Source organism: Mustela nivalis, assembly GCF_964662115.1.
Source record: "Mustela nivalis genome assembly, chromosome: 15".
In the NCBI taxonomy this organism is placed as follows: Eukaryota; Metazoa; Chordata; class Mammalia; order Carnivora; family Mustelidae; genus Mustela; species Mustela nivalis.
Window position 1 is genome coordinate 32,134,412 of NC_139034.1, and position 14,814 is coordinate 32,149,225.

Consider the following 14,814-nt stretch of genomic DNA (forward strand, 5'->3'; position numbering starts at 1 on the left):
GATGTACAGAAGTGCTGAATCACCGTACTCTACACTTGAAACTAACATTACACACTGTATTTGTTAACAAATCGGAATTTAAATAAAAACTTTAAAAAGTGAAAATAAAAATAAAGTGATACTTCTCACCCATTTGTTCGCCTTTTATTGAAGCAGTCCAATTATATTGTAGTTCAGTTTGAAAAATGCCAAGCCTCAGTTCTATCACTGACATGGAATGACCCAGAGAAAGCCCATATGTAAGACAACCTCTCATAGAAACTTCAGTGCCTTCACAATGAAAGGACTATCTCCTCCATCCACTGTAATAGGAAAATGTATTAATTTTTAAAGAAACAATTTAGCTATGGTATAGACAATATAAATGCTGTTAAATAGTTGTGTTTATTTAGAAGTCAATTTCTTTAAGTTTTTTTTTTTTAATTTTATTTATTTATTAGACAGAGATCACAAGCAGGCAGAGAGGCAGGCGGGGGTAGGGGGGGAAGCAGGCTCCCCACTGAGCAGGGAGCCCAATGCGGGGGCTCAATCCCAGGACCCAGAGATCATGACCCGAGCTGAAAGCAGAAGCTTAACCCACTAAGCCACCCAGGCGCCCCATTTTGTTTAAGTTTTATTAGGCAAGAAACTCACGATTTAAGGAACATTAATGTAAATCACTTATAAGTTAACTGTTTCCCATAATCAGTTTCTTTTTTTTTTAGATTGATTTATTTATTTGTCAGAGAGAGAGAGAGAAATCACAAGCAGGGGGAGTGGCAAGCAGAGGGAGAAGCAGGTTCCCTGCTGAGCAAGGAGCTCAGTGTGGGACTCCAACCCAGGGCCATAGGATCATGACCTGAGTCAAAGGCAGATGCTTACATGACTGAGCCACCCAGGCATCCTAAGATTTCATTTTATAGGGGTGCCTGAGTGGCTCAGTGGGTTAAGCCTCTGCCTTCGGCTCAGGTCATGACCTCAGGGTCCTGGGATCCAGCCCTGTTGGGTTCTCCACTCAGGAGATCAGTCTCATAAAAAATTAATAAAAATTTAAAAATTTTTTAAAAAATATTTCATTTTATAATTGAAAAAATAAAACTTCTTCATTGTAGAAAAATCAGAAAATGTAAAACATTGTATAGAAACTAATTAAACAGCATCTTATTACAGAAAACATTTTGGTAATATTTCAATTTAGTTTTTTTTTCTATGCACATAAACGTGTATATTCATTATGAATATGAAGCTCTTCAGTATATGCAACTTATAACTCTAACATTTAATGTTTAATTTTATTATCCTATGTCATGTTCCCTAAAATATGTAAAACCTATAGGATATTCCTCCTTTTAGATATATGGTAAGTTATTTAGCCAAATCTTTATTATGGAAATCTGGGTTACTGACATGTTTTGATTATTATCTGAAAGGGTGGTGAGTATCATCAAACAAATGTATATTCCAGATTATGTCACATTTAAACCAAATGCTTCTCTAAATGGGCCTGTATACCAAGAAATACATAGTGGACAATTTTATTAAGGTAAACCTTGTTTTGATACTTTTTTAAACAAAGAACTAATACCAAAAATCACGTGGTGACTCCCAACCAAGTGACTTAGCTAAAAGATTTACTACTTCTCTTCACCAGTGCACATTAATTATATGAAACTAAACTGCCCTTGCCTGTACATACTTCAGAGGGAGGATAATTATGTGATAGACATTTATAACATTTCTATGCTTTTCTAATATTAGATTCAGATAGAGAATTTGGGGACGCCTGGGTGGCTCAGTTGGTTAAGCAGCTGCCTTCGGCTCAGGTCATGATCCCAGCGTCCTGGGATCGAGTCCCACATCTGGCTCCTTGCTCTGCAGGGAGCCTGCTTCTCCCTCTGACTCTGCCTTCCACTCTGTCTGCCTATGCTCGCTCTCGCTCGCTCTCTCTCTGACAAATAAATAAATAAAATCTTAAAAAAAAAAAAAAACACAGAGAATTTGGAAGTCAGAAGGAAGCAGTCTAGGTTAAACCAACCAAGGAAAGATCAGGGAAGATAAAATAAGATTTGAAGAATTTGTCATATACTATGTCTTGGTATAGTCGGAAGACATGGACTCTGAAGCCCAACTCATATGGTTAGACCCCTGGGTACATTACTTCTAGAGATTTGATCCTGGATAGTTCACACATACTCTGAGGTTTTTACTAATGAAAAGTGGAGATTAAAAAATGTGTGAAATAGTTATTAAGAATTAAATATTACCAACTCCTAATCAGCATACTTAGCACAGACATACTAGATGCTCAATGAATGTTAGTTCTTTCCTCCTATAAGGATCCAAAACAAAACGATGAATCACACTCTAAGTAATCACAACCAAAGTCCCACACTATACTCAAACGAATACAAATGTCAGAGCTCAGATCAATCCCAAGGTTTAGACCATAAACAGTCAAGAGTCAGAAGGAGGCAAACGCTAACATGATGAAGGAGGGGGACAGATAAGAAATCTAAGGCAAAACAAACACAAATCTGGAGAAGATGTATGTGCAGGAGAGGGCAGGGCCAAGCAAGCAGAGTTGGATAAGGAAAGGTGCCTGGGTGACTGAAACAACCCTTGGCATAGGGTGTCATACATTTTGGGTTTTTGTTTGTTTTGTTTTGTTTTTGAGGGCAGCTGTTATTCCAAAACAGGGCTAGCATAGGTTTTAAGGGTAAGTTAAAGCACCCACAAATGCAAAACAAAACAAAAACAAAAAACACCCACTGGCATTGGGAGTGATGGGACAAGCCTGAAGCATTTTAAACATTTTATTCATTGGTGTCCTCAACACAGTGCAGATGAGCAACAGCTGTGTATCTATTAGGATCCAGTCAAGTGCAAATAACTGAAAATCTGATGAAGAAGACTTAAACTAATACATGTTTGTTTTGTTAACAAGAAGTTCAGAGGTAGATGAGGTTGGTTTGGAAACTCACTGATAGCGTGGTCCCAGGAGTTTTCTATCCTTTCAAAAACTATCATCTTTATACCAGAAATGTCTGAACACATGGTAACAAAATAGTTGTCCACTGCTTCAACTCTGACCTGACAAGGTCAATGATGGGAACCAAGAAGCATGGCAGGGTAAAAAAGGTTTTCTCATTGTGTTCCTCTTTCATATGAGAACACTTTTAAAAAGCCCCAAAGACCTCCAATTATGTTGCAGTGGACTGAATTGGGCTCCTACATCCACTCCAAGAGTGATCACTAGCCAAGAAGACCATGCTGTTGTTCTTCTCTCAAAATAATCATGATTTCTTTCCTGAAGCTGGATACATTAAAGAGAAAACAAAATTGGAGTTCTTTTAACATAAAATGTTGGAGGCCATGGCATGGTTGGAGTTGTGGCTCAAACCAGGCCCTGACTTGTATCTCCTTTAAAGTCTGGACGCCTTGATAAGGGCTTAAGGACAGGAAAGTTGAGTAGCACTGAGAAAGGGTCTGTGCTACGTGTCGCATGCTCACCTACATGACTTCCCACACACTCTCCCTACAGAAGGGAACAATGTGATCAGTGTCATGAATTCTTAGTTGGTCCTTGTTGTTCCTGTACCTCCCTTAACCCACTCCGTGGTTGATTGTCTTGCTAATAGCATTAGCCGTGACTACCTGGCATCATGATATTTGCTTGTAGTTAACGTAAACTTGTTATAGAACTTGCGGTCATCTGACTAGATACTGGTGCATTACTCCTCCTATTGTGGTCTGCCTTATAAATGATTATAAGGTGTGGAATAAAATCGGCACTGTTGGACATCCTCCTCAGTGCTCCTCCTGCCCCCATCTCTTTGTCTCTTAATTTCTTTTCACCATCCTCTTACCCTCACGTTCCTGGTCAATTTGTCGCGCCAGCTGTGACAATGAAAGAACCTGAATCTGGCTGTTGAGGAGACTACCACAAATGTGCCACAGGTTACAAGATAATACAAAAGGCACTGGATTTAGGTCAAAGGAACTAGACATTGGTCCTGCCTCTTTCTAAATCCACTGCTTAGGAATTTTGATGATCTCTAAGACAATGTTCATTCTTCAGTATATTGGACAAACTGCTATAATCACAAGGGTTTATCATTATGTTATGAGGATTAAATGAGATAATGTGTGAAAATACTTTGCAACTGGCACATGAAAGGGTCCAGATATGACTTCAGTTGAATGATAGTTTTTTCTTTCAAGTTATGTCACTTAGAAGACAAGTGAAGGTTTATTCAAGAAGAAAGGAACCACAAGATACCATTATTATTATTATTATTATTATTATTATTATTATTATTATTACAGCTTGGAGAATGTTGTCAGGCAAAGCACTATAATTGGTAATAGACACTAAATAAAAAGTTGGGTGACTTGGAGCTTTTAAAAACATACAGAGCCTACCCTGAAGGTTTAATACTGAAAACTGTTTACAGTGTATCTGACATAGTAGAAGTCACTTTATTCTGTGAAAGACAGAAAAGTCTTGACTGAACTCCAGCAGGCAAATAACTTGTTGAAATCTCAGCAGGAGCCATTTTCAATTTATTAGAATTGAGTATTATATGCTTGAGTTACCCCAGAACAAAATTCCATGCATGAATAAACAGATAAATGCAAGGGAGACAAACCAGGTGTTTCTGTAACCTGTTCTCTCATAGGAATCAACAAACAGCAGTGAGTTAGTGACCATTACCTCTTTTTCCTGATAAATCAACCGAGCATCTTGGCAGTGGCAAGAGAGAAAATTTTCAACAGCCAGAGAGTGATGTAACTGTCAGATGAGACTCTGAGTTTGCAAAATCATCTGTCCTTATGCCAAGAGTTTATTGATTTCTATGTCACACTATCATGGGTGCCTGGAAATTGCTTTGTGAATTATTTATATGTTGGATTAGGAATCAGAAGCTCCCAAATCAGGATGGTTGGGAAATTACTAAGGGTCATAAGGTTGCTGGGGCCTCCCCTTCTCTATGTGCAGAAAGAGAAGAGTAATTGAGGTACCATGGTGAGTCCAATACTCTGTCTCTCCATGGGGCTATGTGCAGATGATGAAAAGGTACAGAGGTGGCTGGTCACCTTTGTGCCACAAGCTTTTTCCATTTCTCCCACCCCTATATATCTGTGTATGGTCTCCCAGTTCAATGTCACAATGTGTGAATAACTTGACATCATCACCTTTCTCATCTGGCCAGTATGTCTCATCCATAGTTAATGCTTCACTTTTTTGCCTACACTTTTATAACATTCATCCCTGAAGATGCTATAATAAAGGAAACCAAGAGATAACTGTTGCTGCCCAATTAGCTATTAGTTATGTCATGTTCAAGCTAGAAATGGGATAAGACATAGGAAAAACAAATGACTATGCTTAAAAGGTGTGTAGGAGAACAAGAAAAAAGTAAAGGAAGTATAAAAGTGAAAGCAAGAGTTAGTTTAGTTCAGTGTGTTGGAGAGGATGTGGAGATAGGGGAACCTTCTTACACTGTTGGTGGGAATGCAAGTTGGTACAGCCATTTTGGAAAACAGTGTGGAGATTCCTCAAGAAATTAAAAATAGAGCTTTCCTATGACCCTGCAATTGCACTACTGGGTATTTACCCCAAAGATACAGGTGCAGTGAAAAGAAGGGCCATCCCATCTATACCCCAATGTTCATAGCAGCCATGGCCACAGTCGCCAAACCATGGAAAGAACCAAGATGCCCTTCAACGGACAAATGGATAAGGAAGATATGGTATATATGTATATATGTATGTGTGTGTGTGTGTGTGTGTATATAAATAAATAATAAAGTATTATGCTTCCATCAGAAAGGATGAATACCCAACTTTTGTATTAACATGGACGGGACTGGAAGAGATTATGCTGAGTGAAATAAGTCAAGCAGAGTCAATTATCATATGGTTTCACTTATTTGTGGAGCATAAGGAATAACATGGAGGACATTGGGAGATGGAGAGGAGAAGGGAGTTGGGGGAAATTGGAGGAGAAGACAAACCATGAAAGACTGTGGACTCTGAGAAACAAACTGAGGGTTTTGGAGGGGCGGGGGATGGGAGGTTGGGTGAGCCTGGTGGTGGGTATTATGGAGGGCACATATTGCATGGAGCACTGGGTGTGGTGCGTAAACAATGAATTCTGGAACACTGAAAAGAAATTTAAAAAATAAATAAAATTTTTTAAAAGAGTTAGTTTAGTTCAACTTAGCAAGCCTTCAGAATGCTCAGTACGTGCAAACATTTGGCTAACTTTCAGAAATTAAGCAGGCAATATGTTTCAGAATGTGATGGACTAGGAGGGTGTCTGATATATGACCAGATTTTTACTTTGAAATGAGGTAAGTAAGAAGAGATACACGTATTTGTGATGGTAGGGAGCATAGAAATACAATCAGGAGTTTAGAGAAGGCTCTGCTGGGGTTGAGGGGAGATAGTGCCTGAGCTCTTTCTTTTAATTCAATTATCCCACATATAGTACATCATTAATTTCAGATGTAGTGTTCAATGATTCATCAGTCGTGTGTATCACCCAGTGCTCACCACCCTGTTACCCCGTCCTCCATCCACCTCCCCTTCTGCAACCTTCAGTTTGTTTCCCAGACTCAAGAGTCTCTGACTTTCCCTGATTTCTTCCCATTCAGTTTTCCTTCCCTTCTCTTCTGATCCTCTCTGCTATATCTTATATTCCACACATGAGTGAAACCATATGTTTATCTTTCTCTGATTTACTGCACTTAGCATTATATCTTCCAGTTACATCTACAAGGAAGTAAAGGATAGGTATTCATTTTTCCTGATGGCTGACTAATGTTCCTTTTTATATATGAACCACATCTTCTTATCCATTCATCTGTTGAAGGACATCTCAGTTCCTTCCATAGAGATTTCTCCAAAGAAGACATAAAAATAGCCAACAGACACATGGAAAAAAAAAAATGTTCCACATCACTTGTAATCAGGAAAATCCAAATCAAAACCACAATGAGATACCACCTTACACCAGTTAGAATGGCTAAAAATAACAAGACAGGAAACAAATTTTGGTGAGCATGTAGAGAAAAGGAACCCTCTTACACTCTTGGTGAGAATGCAAGCTAGTACAGCTACTCTGGCAAACATTATCAGGGTTCCTCAAGAAGTTAAAAATAGAGCTTCCCTATGACCCAGCAATTTCACTACTAGGTGTTTATCCCAAAGATACAGATATAGTGAAAAGAAGGGGCACTTGCACCCATTGTTCAAAGCAAAAATGTCCACAATAGCCTGAACTAAGTCTTAAAGGATGAATAATATAATAAAGGTAAAACAGGTGCTTCAGGCAAAGGGAGTGACAGGAGGAAAGGCATGGAGTGATGGAAACATTATGCAGGAAAAAACGTAATAAGGCAAGACATTTGCATTCTTAGAATCACAGAATGATCATAATCATGATAAAATGTGTATTTTATAATACATACTTTATATTCACTACTTTACCTATTCTTGTATCAGATGGTGAAAGATGGATTAATTCAGAAAGGAAGGGCCAGGCCCAGCACAATATTCCGGCTCCATCCCTAGGGCCCTTCACTGTCCATTATTTTTGCTTCTTAATGGAATATTAAACCACTCAAGAGAAAAGGAAAACATGAGATACCATACAATTCAGTGACTTCCAAATTTTGAACACGACCAGCAAACAAGTTAGTACCACCCTCAGAAATATATATGAACAAAAGTATCTCAAAACAATACTTAGTATATTATATGCTCTGATATTTATTATTTATTCTGTTTCAATCCATTTAAATAAAAAATACTGGCCAGTGACCATAGAGGAAAAGCTCTCAGTTTTTCCCCATTGGGGATGATGTTTTTCTCATAGATGGCCCTTATTATGTTGAGGTATGTTCCCTCTAAACCCACTTTCTTGAGGGGTGTTATCATAAAGGATGTTATACTTTTTCAAATGCTTTTTCTGCCTCCTGAAATGACCATATGGTTCTTCAATTTTTTAAAATTTAAATTCAATTTGATTATATTATTACTTTCAGAGGTAGAATTTAGAGATTCACCAGTTGCAAATAACACCCAGTACTCTTCATCAAATGCCTTCCTTAATGCCCATCACCCAGTTACCCCATCCTCCCACCCACCTCCCCTCCTGCAACCTTCAGTTTGTTCCTAGAGTTAAGAGCCTCTTACGGCTTGTCTCCCTCATATGGTTATTATGCTTTTATTGATATGACGCATCACAATGATTTGTCAATATTGAACCATCCTTGCAACCCAGGAATAAATTCCACTTGATCATAGTGAATGATTTTTTTAAAATGTTTTGTTGGATTCAGTTTGCCAGTATTTTATTGGGATTTTCTTTCTTTTTTTTTTTTTTTTTGTATCTATATCCATCAGTGATACTGGCCTGCATTTCTTCTTAGAGTCTTTATCTGGTTTTGGTATCAGAGAAGGCTGGCCTCAGAGAATGACTTTGGAAGCTTTCCTTCCTTTTCTATTTTTGAAATAGTTTGAAAGAATAGGTGTTAGTTCTTCTTTAAATGTTTGATAGAAATCCCCTGTGAAGCCAGGGATGGAGCTAGAGAGTATTATGCTAAATGAAGTAAGTTAGCCAGAGAAAGACAAATACCATCTGATTTCACTCCTGTGTGGAATTTAAGAAACAAAACAAGCAAAGGGAGAAGAAAAAAAGAGGCAAACCAAGAAACAAACTCTTAATTATGGAGAATTGATGGTTACCAAAAGGGAGATCAGTGGGGGGATGGGTTAAATAGGTGATGGAGATTAGGGAGGGCAGTTGTGATGAGCAGCCTGTGATGTATGGAAGTGTTATGGAAGTGTACACTGCTGTACACCTGAAACTAATATTCCCCTCTATGCTGATAAATTATAATTTAAATAAAAAAAAATTTTAAAATGCTGGTCACAACCACTAAATTAATTTAACTATTATTAGACATTCAAGAAATTGGTGATGTTCTCAGTCAGTCAGTTTACACAGAATGAAACCAAGGTCATAAAGGAAGGGGCTTGCTGAAGATTATTACCTCAAGGCAGTAAGGTCCCTGGCTGTAGGAGAGAGCACTAGAAGTATGTCAAAGTTTACAAGTTAAGGTAGTGTTCTGTCCTGGTCTAGAACCAGCATTGACTGATTTCTCCTGCAAACCAGGCTTTGTTCCAGGCACTCTACCATTCCTGACTTATCTAAACCCAAGAACCCCGCACAGGAAATTATTTAATTAATCACATTTCTCAATGTGAGGAATTAAAACATGGCAAGATTAAGCAGCTGGCGTGTCCATGATTACCAAGCTAGTGGGAATGATCCCTGGGTAGAGAAAAATTTCATCCAGAGAACTTGGAATATTGGTGAGTAGCTGTTCTACATATGGATTTAAATTAGTAGGCTCTTCCTAATTCCCCATTTCATTCTCAGAACCTTTATTTCTTCAAAGCTACACTCTAAGCTGGCAGGGAGAATGTACTAAAATACCATGAGCTCTGTGTTGGTTTGCAGAATCCAAAGATGTTATCAGGATTTCCAAGTTTTATAAATTGTATCAGAATAACTCTAAATTTATTAGTATTGCTCTGATCTACCTGGGCTTCAGAGTTAATAATACTTTTTTGTTTCTACAGAACCAGAACGGTCTCTTAATATGTAGAAAATTACAACTGCTATAATAATGGAAAGGACCATTGGCTTCTATTAACTTATGAAGAGCAGACAATTTTTGTAAATAGTAAATCTACCTAATTGACAGATGACACACCAGGGAATTTTAAGGCATATTATATGGTGCATATTGTCACACTGAAATCCTATTTAATTAGCTTTAATTACTTGCACTTTTTGACAGCAGTTCTCTAAGAAGTTGTTACATTTACACCCACAGTGGAAAATATAAGTTTATACCTAGGTCTGGTCATTTATTATCAAATCTGTGCTCTAAGTGACAATGTCAGGGTTCAAAAGGTATTTTTAAAAGAACTGGATTTTACAATAGGAATCTACTCAAAGAAGTTAGGGGATTCAGGAATGCAATTCAATACATTGGTTAATGAAGTCTGACAGAGAATCAATCTTGAGGGGGAAAAAAAAAAAAAAAGCCTTGGCTTTCCTCCAAAGCAAGTGACAACATTAAGAGATTCCAGAAAACACAAAGAAATATTTTGAGAGTATGACATGATTTAAGCACAATACTGCTTGCTCTTTAAACTTTTTTCCCCCCAAGTCACTTAGATAATCTAGGCAATGATTGATTACTTTTTTTTTACTTCCCAAGCATGAAAAACCTCCAGAAAATTGGAATACTTAAGTGCTCTCATTAAGTAGTAAGCTTTCTTTCCCTCCTCAATCCAGAAATGACTTCACCCTCATTTAGACAAAAGCCAAGGAATGCTTATTGAAAACATTGCTCAAAGGGATAAGAGGTATTTTCATCTGGGTTCTGGTCCTAGTTCACTGTTAATGAACGATGTACCCTTGAATACTTCAGTTCCCCTATTGGAGCCCCAGTTTCCTTTCCTGTATCAAGTCAGAGGATCAGACCAGATAATCTGAGGCTCCTTCCAGTTCTGATTTTAGAGCTTTTTACCTGCTATGCCTGCACTCCTTTCACCACTACTTCCAAAGGCAATGGCTTGCTCAGGTCACTGGATAAGAAGTTACTTTTCCTTGCAGATCTAAGATCTTGCTGTTTCCCAAGGGATGGTCTACTTCTCTAATTGTCAGACTATAGCATTTGAGTCCTCCATCTTGGTTTCTCTGAGGAAGACTCATTTTAATAAAATACTTTCAATTGTTACTCTACCAAAGGCTTTGAGACAGATCCCTGGGTTTCCAAGAACATACTCTCTGGGATCTTCAAGATCCCCCGTACACATAATGCAACTCTACTTCTGGCTTCTCTATCAAATATGCATGTCTCAACCCAGTATGTCTTTCACACTTTTTCTATTTCCTTTAAGACCCACTCTGGCTTCTACCTTTACTCAAGTTGTACTTATTTTTCCATTCTCTTCTCAAGAGTATGCCCCCTAACCTGTTTGATGATGGATAGTTCCCCTAAGTTAGATCCATGCTTTCCATATCACAGACTTCTATCAAGCCCAGCGTACTGCTCTCCACTGAGAAAGGCAGCAAATATGTCTGGCCAATCTTTCTGTCAAAAACAAGATTTTGCATTGACAAGAATTTTTAAAATAAATAAAACACATGCCTACATACATAAAACATCTATAATTAGTCAAAATATAAAAGAAAAATAAGTGAAAGCTGAGGTGGCAAGAAGAATGATGTTCTCAAATGGTATTAATCCTTTATTTTACAAATGACAGAACTCAAGATTATACTGAAAAGACAAAAATACATTCTGACACCTTGGCAGGGATTGATGACCTTATAATGGATATAAACACAAATGTAATGTAATTATATATTTATATAAACACAAATATATATTTTCATAGTTTTAATATATTTATATATATTCGTATATAATCTGTGTATATATATTATGTACACATACTTGAGTGTGTATATATATATATATATATATAAAACCTGTATATGTATCATGAATACCCATGCATATAAAAAAAATCAAACAATTTCACCCTTGATTTCCTTCTGAGGAATTTTCAAAAATTCTCTAACAAGGGAATACCAATTTATAAGCATGATATTATTATAGCAGAATGATTTATTGCACTATTAAATTTTGCTTTTCCTGCCTCTAATTTTCCCTCGCTGCTCATTTCATTGTCTTGCCTCAGAAACTATGGCTCACCCTAGGGAAGCAGAGAGACCGAATGCCTTTGATAAGCAACAAAGCTGGAAAAGAGGTTGTTTGGGTCTTAGAAAGACACAAAGCTCTGTGGGTACCCCCCAAAGCAAGAAATGTTTCCCACCCTCTGGAAACATTCTCTCTGGAGAACAGTCAAAAGCCAAAGGTCAAGGTTCTGTTGTCTACCTCCAGGTCCCAGCCTTGCCAGAGATTCTTAACATGGGCAGGGCACAGGAGCTAGAGCTGGCTGTTTACCAGAAGAGTCCATGTAGCCTAGGGCAGTGGTGGCCCAGCAGGAGCTGACAGCTTTCCTACCAGAGCTTCCCCAATGTTTTGGGCTTAGAAAATTTCTGCATTCTGTGCCATCCATGCCTAGGTGCAAGGGACCCAGAATGATGGTTTTAAACTTTCTACCAGTAAAGAGGATCCAGCACATTTTAAGGAAAGTGAATAAATGCAATGCTTCTTGACCACCTTGATTTGTGAACCGATTCTGTCCTGCTACTTTCTTTACATATGCAATGTGTGCCAAGTAAGAGTGTTAGTATTTTCTTCAAATTTCTAGTTTGGAGACAACCCAGGAAGCCTCAGTGGTCTAATGAATAAGGCATTGGCCTCCAAGAGAAAATCCAGTATGTTAGGTTAGTTTTTCAGAGAGGAGACAAGGAAATACAGTAAGGAGATACTGTATTTCCGGTAAGTATTCTGTATAAACCCCCCGAAATTTCTTGATGACAATTTGATAATAATAAATTTTGTTATTTATAGCGTATTACAGGATTGCTAACAAGGCAGCTAGCTACTACAGAGTCAAATTAGAAAATCATCATCTTAGGAATCTCTTGTCACCAGTTATTAGATTTTGCAGTATTAAGTAATTCACAGAAGGACTGTCTTGAGAGAATATTCACCTTGTACATGTCAACCCCCCCCAAAAAAAATAGAACCACCACCACCACCACCACTAAAAACAACTAATGTTCTTCACCCATGATGTATGGCTAAAGGGCTGATGATGTAACCGTAATGTGCCAAGAGCTTGGGGTCCAACTCCCCCACCACTTCTCTGGTACATTGTGAAGGGGTTCTTGGGATCTTGAGAGATTTAATTGAGTATGCCCATGGGTCATAGACATTTATAACATGAGCTCTGCATTCTCAGCATTAGGACTCTTCTCCTCTCAAAGGTAATAGAAAAATCCTGCACAGGGCCTGGCCCATGCTTTCTGCACTTCAGAGGCTGAGTAACCAGCATACTATGGACTATATCTGGCAAATGAGTGTTTGTGACCTCCATTCCTAGAAAATGTTCAGGACTGAGGTACAAGTGAGTGGCAGGCTTTTTCTTCTCATCAGGTAGAAGCATGGTGTGAAGGAGACAGTAGGTAGTATAGCAGAATTTGGAACTATGATTTCTACTCTGCACTCCCCCCCTCCCATGCCATTTGGCCTATAGCTAGCAGCCATGTTACCTTGATGAGGTCCTGAGGCTGTTTTTGCCTCTTTAAAATGGGGGGTTGAGATGAATAATCATTATACTTATTTCTAGGTCAGTAATTGTGGTTAAGGTTCATTATTACCAGGATACGTTGATCTCATTAATCATTTAAAGACAAAAGGCAAAAGGTCACATTAATAGTATGATAAAATATTTGATTCCCTATAATAATCACTGTCCTCTGATTTTACAAATTTTCTTGTCACTTCTGTCAAGTTTTCCGGCGAAATAAACACAACACCAGGCGAAGTGGGTGTAAGGCAAGGTTTATTAAAGGTTCTCTCCGGTGAAGTTTCAGGGACCAGGTCAAGGGGAGCCGAGAAAGTTGCACTGGGAGGAGGTGGGCACCCTCCACGAGGTTCCGCAACTCTGGAAAGCAGAGTGGCGGAAGTCGCACCCAAGGCAGGGAGGAGGTGGCTTTTAAGGGGTCTTGGGGAAAGCTCAGGGGTCTTGTGGCAAGTTTCCCTTATTTGGATATCCCGCCCGCTTGTTGGGATCCCATTGGTCCACAGGAGCCGAGGGCGGGGGTGGAGGGGGGTCTCAGATTCCTGCTTGTCAGGGTCCCATTGGTCCATGGGAGCCCAGGGCAGGAGGGTCTCAGATTCCTGCTTGGGCCTTTGTTCTCCTGTCTGAGCTCAGTTCTTGTGGCGGGAACTTTCGCCATCTTTAGTAGCCCTTCCTGACAGCCCAACAATTTCTTTTTCTTAATTTCTTCTCTCCCTCACTCTGCCTCTCCCTCCGTGTGCACATACACTGATTTTTGTGGAGAAGAGACCTGTGAAATCAATCTTAAAGGAATTTATTTTTGCAGAAAATGAAGATAGATTCTGTCTACTCCTTAATCAATCAATACCTTATATCATAGGTGGTTGGAACCCCGAAAATGTGAGTCCTGATTTTGATTTCACAACACGGAGAGTTCCAGTTCTCTTATTTGAGTAATTTGAGGGAACAAGTTTGGGGCCTTCGTCAGCAGAATGGAAAGTTTCATTTTTCCCTGAGTTTCCACCTTAGAGAAAACATTGCAGGTTACAGGAGTTGGCTGCTGGAATGTTTATGGAATAGACATTTCCCTCCCACTTACTTCCACCATTCCTCATTTCTTCTACTAATAACTGAGCAAAATGATAAGCCAGTATGGAACACAGCAAAAGTGAGCTGGCTTTGCCACCACATAAACCTAGTTCTGAATATCGTGCTGCGTGCTTTAAGGGACATGACATCAACTCTGAAGTATCAGTTTCCCTTGACAATTAACACCAACTTTTAAAACAACATTTATTTGCAGGGTACTTTAAAAATTACACAATATCTGAGGACTGCGCCTGGCACCTTGTAGGCATACAATGGACTGTAGTCATTGTTCAATAAACACTCAATTCCAACTGTAGTCACTCTTCTTTCCCACCTCCAGCCTGACACCAGAGGTAAGATCATTTTATATGTATGCTCTTAATTGGTAAATACCATATTTATTAATAAATTTCAGGTTTATATAATTTATATAATTTAATAATTAAGTGAACTTAAAG